Here is a 14,558-nt window from a genome sequence, read left to right as displayed (position 1 = left end):
CAATAATAAAAAAAAAAAATGTCCCAATTCACTTGTTTTATAGGATTGCGCACGTAATTAAACGTTTCCTGCAGACCTCGTCAAAATTGATGCTAGAAACATATATTGCTTTTAGTATACGTATACGTTAAATTGACTCTCAGCAAAACCTTAGAAGTAGAGAAGCCAAAGCGGAGAATGTTCTTGGATGAATAATCACGAATGTATCATCTTATATACACTTAATATTGTGTAGAGAGGTACAGTTTTACTCGGCTTTTATTGATGACATGCTTCTGGATGTATGTGTTTCGAATATGCTGAAATTACCTATTTGACATTGTACAGGTCGCTTTCAAGTGATGTTGTTTGTTTTAATTTTATTAAAAAATGAATACAAATTTAAAATATGATTTTGTTATGTTCTATACAATATGTTATGTGATTAATCTAAAAGTTCACAGCGATTGGAGAGGAGAAAAAATTCCCAGGGGTCGAAAAGTTTGACCACAATTGTTTGTTTTTCGATCGATGAGAGTACAATGGTTTGGTGTATAATGTAAGGGCAACAACTTTTTTTAAACTGTTTTGATAACAATTAATATTTATACGAAAAATTTGCATGTTTACCTTTGCACGTTTGCATTCTGTTCAGTACCTAACGGTACATTTTTAATGCAATCAGTTTGAAAATGTATAAATTACAATGAGACTTGTATGATAAAAAAGTATTATTTTAAAAATGTATACAATATGCATATTATGTCGTTTATACCTGATTAATTAACATCAAATAATATAATATTGGGTTTGAAGTACATTCCGGTCGAGTGTGCTTGAAAGTTAATATTGATTAATAATTTGTTTTAATTTTAAAAACAATGCCCTATATCGTTGGTAAACGTGCAAATTATCGTGAACTTATATCGTGATGAGCATGCGTTTTGTTAGTATTTGGTGTATTATATGAGATTGGTACTTACATATTCATAAGATTCATTGTTCAAAATAAAATATTTATAGAAAATAGTAAATGTTTCTTAGAACATGATTACACGACTTATACTATTGTCTATATAGATATAATATGCAAGGTACATCTTATTGTGGAGCTAATTTATTTTCATGTGTTGTTATTAAGCCTATTTAATGTTAGGTGTAATTTTATATTTAGGTACTATAGTTTTTGGTAATAAAACTAAGTAGTTAAAGGGTATTCAAATTGATAATTATAGATTTAAAAAGAATTTAAATGAATTAAGTTATTATATATTATATTATATTATATATAAACTAGTTAACTCATAATAATTGCGAGAAATAATAACATTTTATAAATGTTTATTGTTTGATTTAGGTATATCTGTTAATTCATGTTAAACTGCAGTTATTTTTAAACAAATATTTATATTGGATTAATAAACGGTATATATAGGTACATAAAATAATGTTTAAAAACAGGATATGGTGAATTTAATTTCAAACTACATATCGTTTTAGTCCTTATTTTATGTAATATTTAACCTTTAGTTTTAAGTCGTAAATGAAAAATTAGAAAGTAAATATAACTAAGGTTGAATATTGAAACCATAGTTTAAGCTTATGTTACTACTTACTTTATAGTTTCATTAAATAAATATATTTTAAATGTTGAATAAAAAATGTATGGTAATATTATAGATAACATAAAAAAACTTTATATTTTACTTTTTATTATCATATTATTGTTTTCTTACCAATATATAGGTTAATCGAAAGACAACTTTTACATTGTTTATTTTAGTGTTAATTTGATATTATTATTTTATGGTTGAGATAAAATATGAATGTAAAATAACGATTCTCCATAACAGCCCTATAACATTTACTTCAAGCACAACAATTTAATTGAAATGTATCGTAGGACCTCAAAAAGTTTTCAAAATTATACAATATATGCATAGTGTTATAGCAATTCTATAGAAACATATTAAAGTTGATGTACATTATGTAAGTCATTGTATTTAATATTTATAGTAATTATTACCTAAGTTATTCGTTTTTGACTTATTTATGTATTTTAGTTTATAATATTTAGTATTTACCTACAACTGTTAAATGTTGTTTGTTAGGTTTCTTACTTTTTCAATCATATTGAGTTTTGTAACACTTATTTGGATAAGTTATATTATTTCTTCGAGTTTTGAAATTATGATTTTAGTGTATGAAAACTATTGAAAATGTGTGTACTGGTATTATTGAAATTATTTATTTTAACGTAAAATGTATGGTAACACGTCTACTAAAGAAACATTTTATTGTATATTTCTATTTCTAACTCATTTTTTCTGCGTTGAAACAACACCATGAAAATAACATTCTGATATTTGTAGATCCATAAAAATGTTTTTAACGTTGCATTCACATTATTGTTATTATTATTATTATTTTTTTTTATTACTATTTTATCTTTATTATCTTTTTTCTTTCTTTCCACTATTTCATTATAATATTATTTCTATTTATTTATCTTTTTGTAATTCACCAATGTGCGTATATTTTTTTATTTCTTACCATCATTTGCGTGTATAGTTTAACAACATATAGATAAAAGTATAATAAATTAAATTACACGTTTATTTTAGGTGCAGTTATATTATTTTTTTTTAAAGCATACTATCCAATAATTTTTATACATTATTTATTGCACATTTTAATGTATTTATGGAAACAAATTAAATGTAAGCTATTACTAAACTCCTAAACTGTATACCGCGTTTAAACGGTTTACGAGTTATTCTATGACATTTCATTGTATATACTTAGGAACATACCGTTTTAAAAATTTTAAGATCCTGTGCATTTATCAAATCACTTTTTAGGCGATATAGTATAACAACACCGCCGTTCAGCCGTGGACGCGGGGCGCGAAAAGAGGAATGATATTGAAATAATATTACGAATACTGCAATGGCATGCCAAACTTTATGCGTACTGCACATTGCGTGTGCACTGTGCACCGATCACGAGGTAATGAATTGTGTACAACAGTTTATGTTATAATAATAATATCATGTAATGTACGTGCGGTGAATCATAATGAAAGTTCACGATGTGTATATTATAGTTTTAGTCGTATTTTATGCATTATAATAATTATTATTATTATTGTATACGCGTATTTGATATTAAGACGGTACTCATATATTTCACAATAAATGATTTATTCAATACACACGCGCACGAGATGTGTGCGTCTTACATGGTATCATAAGCGTATAAACACGTATAACGGGATGTAGGTTAGTTATACGGATTAATTTTGAAACTTTTGACGTGCAAATCCCGTGATTTTGGCGTTCTTACAGTTTGTGCCGCACACTGCGGTGGTTGTTTTCCAGAACATCTGTACGTCTATATATATAGACATATATTATGCGTAATGTCGACTCCGGGTTCTTCCTCATATCCGACAACGGAATTTAATAATAATATTCGTCGTTCATCAAAACGTAGTGAAAGGTTGGTCTTTACATATACGTAATAATAATAATATTATATAAGTAAACACTAAACTATAATTTTCCCTAAACGTCTCGAATACGGTATGAATATATTGTTGGCAAAGGTACATTGTGTATAGTTAGAGTGAAAATTATTATGTCCGGTATATGTAGCATTTATTAGTACTGATACAGTGTAAAACGTATTTATTTATTTTCATATTGACAATAATATAATACAAGCCATTCAACATAATATATTGTTATTTTAGTGTCGGTTTTAGAATTGTGAACTTATGATTTGATGGTATTATAGTTGAAAATTTGGAGATTTAAGGACTAAGCTGATAATGCTATTTAAAAGGTTTTAGAATTTAAGTCACTACAAAAACATTAGATTACGAATAAAGTATCTATATAATGTATTTATAAATAATGCGTGAGAGTATAATAGCATATGCGATTATCTAGCTGTGGTTGAATGGTTTTTTTCTTTCCTCTTCGAAAATTAAATATAAACTGATTTGAAAAAAGAGAAAGGAAAAAAAAAGATGAAACTTTTAATAGAGTTGTGGTCGAAAAAGTTTAAATTTACTTTGTTGTTGTTTATTGTATATACGCAAAGCATAATATTCCGAAGTTGGAAACGTAACGCTCCCGATTGATAGATAATCGGTTATTTTCAAAAACACTCGCTACCGCCCATCCCGTCAATCAATCTGTCGTTCTAGTGTTTTAACAAATTTAAAGTCCATTTCTATCTACTCACCCTACCATGATCGACGATTCGCCACGATTTTTGTTTGATCGATAAGGTTCAAATAGAACATCGAAGGCGTTTTCGACTGTTGAAAGCAGTAAACGTGCGCTACCTACATTTTTTTCGGTAAAAGTTCTATGTTAGCAATATTTTCATTATTGTTATTCGACATTAACATTCATGTAATGCAGATAAGTACCAGAAAATAGGTACTTCATCAATATAATAATATTATTCTAAACAATTTTGTATAATTTTGATTTTGGTTTTATCCTATTTTTTTGTATGTAGGTCGTATTGAATGAAAACATAAAAAAAAACTGATAAATAGTTATTTGAATAAATTACTTCATAAAAATTGGTTACATTATTTATAAGATCGTTTTCGTATTTAAATTTAAGATAAGTTATCTTATTGTTAAATAAGTGGTATAATTTATATTTGTGTAAAAAATTAAAAACTATTTAAAGCGTAGGTGTAGGTAAGTATTTATAAATGTATAATCAATATTTACCAATGGGTGCTTCAGTATAGTAATTTTATATTTTATTTTACTTTTTCAAACATAGGAAAAGCATTGAGTAAAAATTGTAATCTCTATATTACAATATATAAGTCGATATATCATTAGAGAACTGAAATATATTTAGTATAAATATTTGTTTTAACTTGTTTTACAAAATGTAATTACTAATAATATAAATTATTTAACGTCAAATATCAAAAATGTACTCGTACAAAGTATAAAATATTAGGAAGATTTTGTAGGGACGTATAAGAATATTTTTTTTTAGAAAATTGTGATCAAAGTTATAGGTTTTATAAGTAGGTATACGTATTATGTAATTTAGCACTAGGAATGGTGATACACATAAAAGTAAAAAAGAGGAACTTTAACATTTTAAGTAAAATTGAAACAATACATTATTTCGTCATGTATGTATATGTAAAAAAAACGTTCAAGTTAAATATTATCGTAACATTGATTGATAAACTAAATCAACGTTAATTATATGATTATAAAAATAGATAAGTACATAGGTGGTCAGTTATCATTATGTAGGTAGGTAAAATAATGAGTTAATTATAAATGTACAAACAATAGAACGATAATTATGTCTTAATCATATTATTATTGTGTTTTGAATGGAAAATATTGATTGTCTTAGATAATCGGGTATATGCAAAGCAGATAAATAGTTTTATATTATGGAAATAATGATACGTCCATTATGGTAATTCACAGCCATGGGTATTTCAATTTTACGAACAACTGAACAAATTGCGTGTCTTACACATTTCACGTAAAATGATAAATAACTGCACGATGACGCTTAAACGATTGTATATTATACCCTCTTATAAATATGTGGTGGGGTATATGGGTAAGCGTTGTTATCCTGCTGGTTCAGTTCATTATAGCAGGATCATAAAATTATTGTTATATCATACGAGCTCGAGTAATATAATGTGACGTTAATGTTGTACTTGAATAGGTATTTTATAATTTCTGATCACAATTTGGTTCGATATGGTACCCCACGACGTCGAAGAGTAGGTATCGACTATATAGTCGCTAGCTGTGTGTGTGTACTATGTATTGTATACGAGTATATATATTAGTACTGCTATTATTTTATTATGTAGGTAAACGTTCAAACGTGGAAACATATTAGGTACGTTCGTTGAGATTATCTGAGTTGAATTAAATCACCGTACCAAGCGTTTTATTTTAAACCTGCGAGGGATGGTTATCGATAATTATATTGTTAGCATTTGGTCTATTTATTTATTTATAATCCATGTGCTTTATCTCGAGATGGGTTTATTACAGAGATTACCGTATTCAATGCACGTTTTTGCCCGGAAAAGAGTAGTGAGTTTGAATTTCACATAATAATAATAATAGGTAGATGGTATACGCCATATAGTATAATAAAATTGACAAAATTATGCCAAGCTTTTAGAATTTATTGTTTTGTTAACTCTTTTATCGTCGTGTTATAACTTATAATGCATATTACTGAATTGCTAGCTGTGTATGTATATATTTTTTATATTTTCTAGTGAAAACAAATAAATATTTCCGAATATATGTCGTATAAGAATGTATATTGTCCTTATTAATTATAATTTTTCAGAATACGTATTGTTATCGAAACAGCCATTAAAATACAACGATAGTTTAAAATCGTTATTGTGATATTGCTAAATTAAAATAAAATACGTAAAAATAGTATTATAATACTTTAAATGTATATATAATTTATTTATTTATTTATTTTTCAACAATTTTTTTCACACACATACAAAATATATGACGTAGAATATAATTAATATACAAGAGAAAAATATGAAGGCTTGAATGTTTGATTATTGAAAATAGTATTAATTTATATTAAGCTTATAAATAGTTAAGTTCTTAGAGCGAGCAGAACTGTATTACTTATATGATGTTATTATCATAGCACATTCCTTATGACAAACAACAGTTAATTATGAGTATTTTGTTTATTTATTCATAATCTGTATAAAAATATATTACTTATTTATCCGTTCTGTATTGGTATTCACTATTTATTACTTGTATAAATATTTAAAGTATTTGATAAACATTTTTTTTTTTAATTATTTCATAGGAACACATTTTTTAGAAAGGGTTTTTTGTTTATATTTTCTATTAACCTATTTCTATCATATAATTATTATTTTTTAGAAAACTAGGTATATCTTTAAATTGGGCTGTGAATACACTATCATAGTTTTAATAATATACTACATTTTTATAATATTATATTTTTAATAGTTTGGCTAGCGTTTGTTGATAATTGATATAATATCGCAACATTAACTGATTTATAGTAATATTATTAAATATTTTACAATACTATATTAAAGACACGTGTTAAATATATGCGGTATTGGGTTATTTAAGTAATTTTTTTTTTTTTGATTTTTTTCTCTTGTTTTTGCATTTATTATGAGCGAAGCTTGTTGATTGTAGTGTGAAATTCAAACTGTGCATAGTTTATTAGATATTTGTTTATAAGTCACATTAACATTGGATTTGATTGTATTTAATATTATATAACATAATATATGTACCTACCTACGCTGTAAAAAAGTTGTATTTATCTATTATTGTTAAATAAATTAGGGTTTTAAAAGAAAAAAAACGTATAAATGGAATTCATTTTGTCAATGATATATAAGAAACATATATTATAAAAGACGCTGTAAGCACTTAGTTATTTGTGAAATCGATTTGCCTAAGAGTGTTTGATGAAAAGTATTTTTTGTTCTAAGTATATGTTTTGAATCTAGATTAATAATAAGATAGTCGCTTATGTAATGTTTATTTAAGACCAATAAGTGTTAATAATAATAATTTCCTTATTATCATACAACTGTATTTTATAATACATAGGTAACATAATAATATGTATAATTAATTATAAAAAAACCCGTAAAGTTTTTGATCTGAAATGTTATAAGTTTTTTAAATGAATATATTTTATAGGTTTATAGAAATGTTTAGAATGATAATATTTTGTATTATTAATCATAACAGAATGTGTTACTGTATAAATGGTATAATGTATATTATAAAGTCTGTACAGACGTTATTGAACTTATTAGAGTTAAATAGGTTTCATGTATTAATAAATATTATTTAAATAAAAACTTATTATAAAGACTGTAAAGAAGTTATCGAACTTATTTTAGTTAAATAGTATATATTATTGTATATCACTTAAATGAAAGCTAATACCATGTACTATTTTATAAAAAACCTAATTAAACAAGTTATATACTATTAAATTATTACAGGTTGAATTACAACATCTTAATAATATGGAACATAATATATGTATAGATGATTTGAAAAACATGTATGGATTTTAAGTAAATACTAATTTATAATTCGATATTATACTAAGTACTAATAAACTTGTTAATAAATAATGTAGCTACTATACACAAATATGTTTAATTATATATTTACGTCTATGGGTTTAAATGTTAATTATTCGTGTATTGATGTCTTTACTATTTAGTAATAAGCATTATTATTCATAGTACCTATATATGCAATATCTAATAATACCTGAATATAAAATATACAGTTATGTTTGTTGTTACTTAAATATATTATATACCAGATACCTATACTGTTATGGAATTCACTATAAGAATTATTAAAAACATGAATTTTTATAATACCTATTATTTTTAAATACATTGTACTTTATTTTAATAATTGTTTATAGAACTATGTAATTAGTTATTTAGTGGTTGGAATTAATTAAGCTCACAACTTACTCGATTATAAATTACATCCAAACATAATGTATGCGTTGGTAGTTTATTTACAATTGGTCATAGTTTAAAATATATTATTAAGTACAATTTCTGTAGAACTTTAAGACATAGCTTGACTATAGCTAAAGTGTTACAAAATATAAACAGATACCAAATACCTGGGATATTCAGTCCAATCACTTTAGTTAAGGCTTTCATTGTAAAACATACAAAAAGTGTCCAATAATACCTGTTCTATTTTATAGATTGTAGAGTATAGAAAACAAATTTGGTTATTAATACAATTTAAATGATAATGTATGAGTAATATTCGATAAGGCATAATAAATATTAACTTCGATATAATGTTAAGTTAGTATGACTCGTTTAAACATAAATATTTAGGTTGTAAAATATATTTAAAGTACATACTATTTTGAATATTATTTTGGTAAATCTATGTTTTACGAGTAGGTAGGTGTCTGTTCGAAATTTATCTGTTTAAAGTAAAGAATAAATCAATTTAAATTTATGTAATAAATTGTATATTTTTTAATTTTCTTTCCGAAATATTTTAGTAATTCTTTTGGCAATTATAATATTGTTTATTTATTTAATTTCTTTAAAAATGTTATAGGCTATTGACAGTTCACAGTTATAAGAACAATAGGATAATATTACCTATTTATTTGTATCTACAATTTAACTAATAATTATGTAAAATCACAGTTTGTTATTTTAACATTGTAAATCATGCATTGACATTATTTTTTTATGTTCAGTTTAAACTCAAAATCATGATTGTTAAAATTATTATATTATCAAACAATAAAATTAAGTACCTATTAAATAAAAATGAATATTCAATAACACGTATTATATCGGCAGGTTTTTACTCAAATAACTAACTACTGTTACGAGTATATGTAGGCATTTATTTACTTTGTGAGTTAAAAGAATAAATATAATTATTTAAAGTAACACTTGATTATTCATCGCAAATAAAAACGTAGGTACACTTTAGTAAGCGGTTGTGCAGTGTTCGTTCGTTGAATCAGAAAATGGTATTAACAATTTATAATAAGTGATAAGTGTTTATGTGATGTCTAATCCTCATACTAGGTATTAGTTATCATATAATAAATTAAACGTTAAATTTAAGTTAAACGTATTTTGGCAATACGAGTAGGTAGGTATGTAATAGGTAGGGTAATTGAAATGGTTTAGTCGACTCGTTAGTCGTTAACGGTCGCCAAGAATAGAATTCAACACGGTCATAGGCGACAATGATATAACTTATAAGAAGTCACACCGCGCTCGCAGTCTATCATTCAATACCTATGATTTGTATATGTTTTCACAGTAATGTTATTTGTGTGTCGGCCACCCACGTCTCGCAGTCAGGGCGATTAAGGATTATGAATATAATTAAAGAATATGGGCACACACGAGGCTATTACAATCGAATTGGAAAATGAAAATAACACTGTAAATCGTAATAATGTGTAGATGGGTGCCCCGCACGATACCGGGCGGTTAAATCACGTGTGTTTAATGATTTAATTCGCTGTACTGCGATCGAATTTCTGGGCGATAGGTCAATGATGCACAATATATTATATCATAATTATTATCTGTCTTTTAGAGTATTTGAACTTAATCGATTGTTAAGAGGGATAAACGATCAGGAAACAAATGTATGTATAGGTATAGAATAAAACGATATAATACATATGTAATTACGACCATCCAAAAGTACGGACTTGGTATGTCGTTGCATTATATTATGCAGTAGTCATAGACATACAAATCGTAATAATTTTTAAAATTTTTACGTGGAATATAATGTAATTATAATATTATTTATTTGATTAAAATGAAACGTTTTAGTTACCTAATCTTAATTTATGCTAAAATATTCTTATACTGATACAATAATATAGGTAGGAATTCAAATACTATAGGTATATCTTTGTGATGATATAAACTCAGATTTTAATAAATTAAAACTGATATTGATTAAATTGAATATTGGAATATCAATGAATTAAAGTATTAAGTGTTCGGAAAAATAGCTTTTTAACTTTTAATGTATTGGACGTCACTAGACTTATTAAAATGCTTTTGATTTAATAATCAATTACAAGAAGTATTTTGAATTGACAACTTTCTTGCCCATAGGTCAGAATAATCTTATACAAGAAAAACTATTCCTTAGGTTAGGTTAGATTTTGTTTTGTACCGTAGAATATATTATATATTATACTATTGTTTTTCGATTAATTCGATTGCTGCTGAATTTAATCGGCCAAGACATAATATACTTATTATTTATTTTTATTAATAGTTTTATACAAATTATAATAATCTTTTATAATCCTTTTTTTAGGATCAAAATAGAAATGTCGTTTACCTAGTTAGTATTCAGAATTATTATCAATAAATCGTTCTCGTTTCTCTATATACTGATTATTATTAAGCCTGTGCTTAGAATTTTTCGACGTCCTGATTTCTGTTGAACTCACCCCTGCACTACAAAACCGATCTTAAAACTTTACCCGGAGAGCGAAACAAAACTTAAAACTTATTCAAATGGAAGACTTATAAAATGTTTTGTATTTTCAAAACTTAAGTAAAAAAAATTAACCCAAACTCAGAAACTAAGAAAAGCTATGGGGACTACCGTTTTTATAAACTTTCATAGTTTTCGTATACACGAGTCTACCTATATTGATGTTTTTGACAATTTAATTAACACTTTGGTAGTAGTGTTCTTTTACTTTCAACGTTATTTGTCTTCAGATAATAATTTGTTGAAATATCTTTCAGACTAAATATACATTTAATTTGTACCTAGGTAGTATATAGGTTTTTGCAATCGCATAACGTTTACTTTCTTCAACATGCAGTATTTTTGTTAAAAATGCAAAAATAAACGTTAGTTAACTGATTAATACTTCTGCTGTATAAATTACAAATTATTATGTCTAAATTTTTTTACTGTTTAGTAAAAAAAAATTCAATCAAGTATGCCTCAATCGAGGAGTATTAAAATGATTATGTATTATTTATAACTCAATGTAGTCACATTGTAACATTTATATTAATAATTATTATGTATTTTACAATCGCGTATTTACAGATAGGTACTAAACATTTTGTAAGAAGACCACTTTGTACAAAACACGAATTTAATGATATTATTTAGGTAGAACAGAGTATAGCAACGTACAAAATATTTCATTCTCATAAGATACTTGTTTCTTTGTGCGTCACTATCCCTTTATAGTTAATTGGTTTATAAATTATAAGACAGACATCGGTGCTTTGTATATTCTATATTCTGCGTTGTTTGTAAAATGAAGACTGTTATTTTGCAGTATAACATTCGACGCGTTCAAAATTTGAAAACACTATTTCCCTCTTCTTAAGTCGTTAAAAGATTTTTACGATATTTACATTTGAACGTTTCTGAGTTAACTATTATATTTTGTTTCTCGGCACAATTATATAAGGCTTATGATATAGGCGCAACTTGAGTTTTATTTATGACTGAGCTGAAATATAATCTTTTGTAATATTGTGTTGTATAATGTTCCTTTTTAATCTAATTTTGTAATAGATATCACATTTCAAAATAAATATTATTCAGAACTATTTTTATACCTATACTATACACACATCCAAAATGTGCTTTGTATATTTGAAGAAATGACAATATTCTATTCAAGGTATTTAAAATTAAAAATTATTAGTAATTATCAAATTAATTAGGTGTAGTATAATATAGGCCGGGTAATTTTTTTTATTAAATGTGTACTATCCTTGATATATAAATTAATAACCAAATTTATATGTATATTGTTATTGAATATATTTATTTTAAAATGAATTTTTTTAATTTTATTTGTCTAATATTTGATTGCATTTATGTAAATATTAATAAATAGTGTTTACTTATTAAAATATTTATCCTATTAGGTTCAAAACGGTAACATTATCAATTTATAACACTATATTTTATTAAAATTAATTAATTTTAGGATTATTTTCACAAAATTTACATTGCTTTTTTTAGAGTCAAATAATAGAACTTATAGTTTGTCTAAACCTGGCTAAATTTGTCTTACCACCTAAACTTATTTTTTGAATAGGTACAACGAAAAATATTTTTTCTATTTAGATTGGTAGGAGTGAGAGAGAATGGGGTTGAAGCATAATTTATGCAGGCTAAGTACTCTATGTATTTGCAGTTATGTATATTGTCCCTCGTCATCAGAATTTGAACATTGTTTGTATAGTTCGTGAAACTTGTCAGTCAATTGAGGAGTGCATAGTTTAAGCTGATGCGATTTGGTCATTTGAACGATTTTATGGTTGATGATAAATATTTTGGATAGAGCTTCATCTGTGTGAATTTTATTCACAGGATTGATTTTAACTACATCATTTTTTTAAATTTTATTTTACTTATTAAAACGCAATTTATTAATTGATTTTTGTTTTGGAGTATTTTACAGGCACGCCGCTCAGCTTCACGGAGGTCAATAATGTTCTGAGGGGCCACTGTAGGTTCAGCTTGCTGGCCACACGTCCCTCATCATATTTAAAATTTAAAATGAAAATTAGGGTTGTATAATGTTGATGACGAGTGTATATATAATAATAATATATTGTCTAAATGAGGATAATTAATTTTAATTAAATGAATGAACTCCGCTTTCCACAGAAGTACGTTATTTATTGACCTTTATTGACATTAGATAATTGTTTCATAAACTAATTAATTTCATATTGTAACTATACGTCGATGGCTTCAAACTTTTAACTGCATTAGAAAAACTCATATTATAGTTATTGATTTGGTTATCTTTTCTTAGTTTCGAGTTCAACAACTTATTTCCAAAGTTGCAAACTTAAACAGTAAAACCTATTTGGTCGTGTGTAGCCGTAGGTATATTCGTGCCAATCAAACGTACAAAATGTATAACTAGTTCTATACTCTTGTTTTAACTGCTAATACCCTCCAAATAAAAAAACTTTATTTTAAATGTGCAGACGTTAGAATTTACTAAATCATAATCATAGTGAATTTCCAAAATAAAAATACATATAACGACGACTCGCGTAAATAATTGATGATTTTCAGCTAATATATGAACTATAAAATATATTTTTACGATTTATACATAGGTATATTTTTGAATTCTTAGCGAATAATGTAGGTACCTATTAATTTTACAGCAATCCGTGTTTTTTAGTTTTATTATTGTGTCTGAAGACACTTTTTTTAGTAGAAAAAATGCTTTTCAACTTAAGAGGAGATTTCTGGTAGATTATTAAATCTAGTTCGTACTGAAAGTGGCGGGGTAAAGAAATATTCCCAGTACTTTTAAGAGCAAAATTAATAACTATAAAAAAAGTACGAACATTCGTTAACATTTTTATTTTTTTACTAAAATTATTGTTCAGTAACCATTGTCGGTTATTAAAAAAAGTTTGACAGTCCCTGTTCAGAATCGTTTTTCGGGTACTATGATAGATATATCATTTAATTCAAATTTAACACATCTATTACAGTGACCCAATCAATAATGACGTACTCAACACTGATACTGTATACAGCGGAACTGTTACCAACTTGTTCGTTTTATTTTTATATAATATATTATTATAAGCACTCACATCTGTACATTGACTGATAATTGTTTACTTAATATAATATTAACATTAAAAAAAAATATCTAAATAATAACTGCAATTATATGATATTATACAAATGTTTGATATTATTACAATAAACGATCTACCTATATTGATTTATTAAAATGAGTTTTAGTATTTTGTTGTTGATAATCTCATATAGTCCTAGTATTCCAAACAGTGTTCTACCGACTGATGGAGAAATTCGGAGATTTTTTTTTTTATATAAATTGTATTATTAAAACAAACGATAACGATTGAACGTTATGCACTGGTGTTGATCGAAAGATATTATTAAATAATAATTTTATTGAATCGACAATGGCCGCAT

General features: G+C 25.7%; 1 long non-coding RNA gene across 1 annotated transcript in view; it reads left to right on the top strand.

The window, feature by feature from the left end:
* The window catches only part of LOC114130121 (uncharacterized), a 30,392-nt gene extending 16,039 nt beyond the window's left edge, over positions 1 to 14,353 (top strand). The window contains exon 2 of the long non-coding RNA XR_003592898.2: positions 44 to 14,353. This is a non-coding gene — a long non-coding RNA (uncharacterized LOC114130121). The remainder of the gene's footprint in view (positions 1 to 43) is intronic.
* Positions 14,354 to 14,558: the final 205 nt, after the last annotated feature.

Source organism: Aphis gossypii, chromosome X (assembly GCF_020184175.1).
Source record: "Aphis gossypii isolate Hap1 chromosome X, ASM2018417v2, whole genome shotgun sequence".
NCBI lineage: Eukaryota > Metazoa > Arthropoda > Insecta > Hemiptera > Aphididae > Aphis > Aphis gossypii.
The sequence above is the reverse complement of the archived record's forward strand: the minus strand, read 5'-3'. Positions and strand labels throughout refer to the sequence as shown.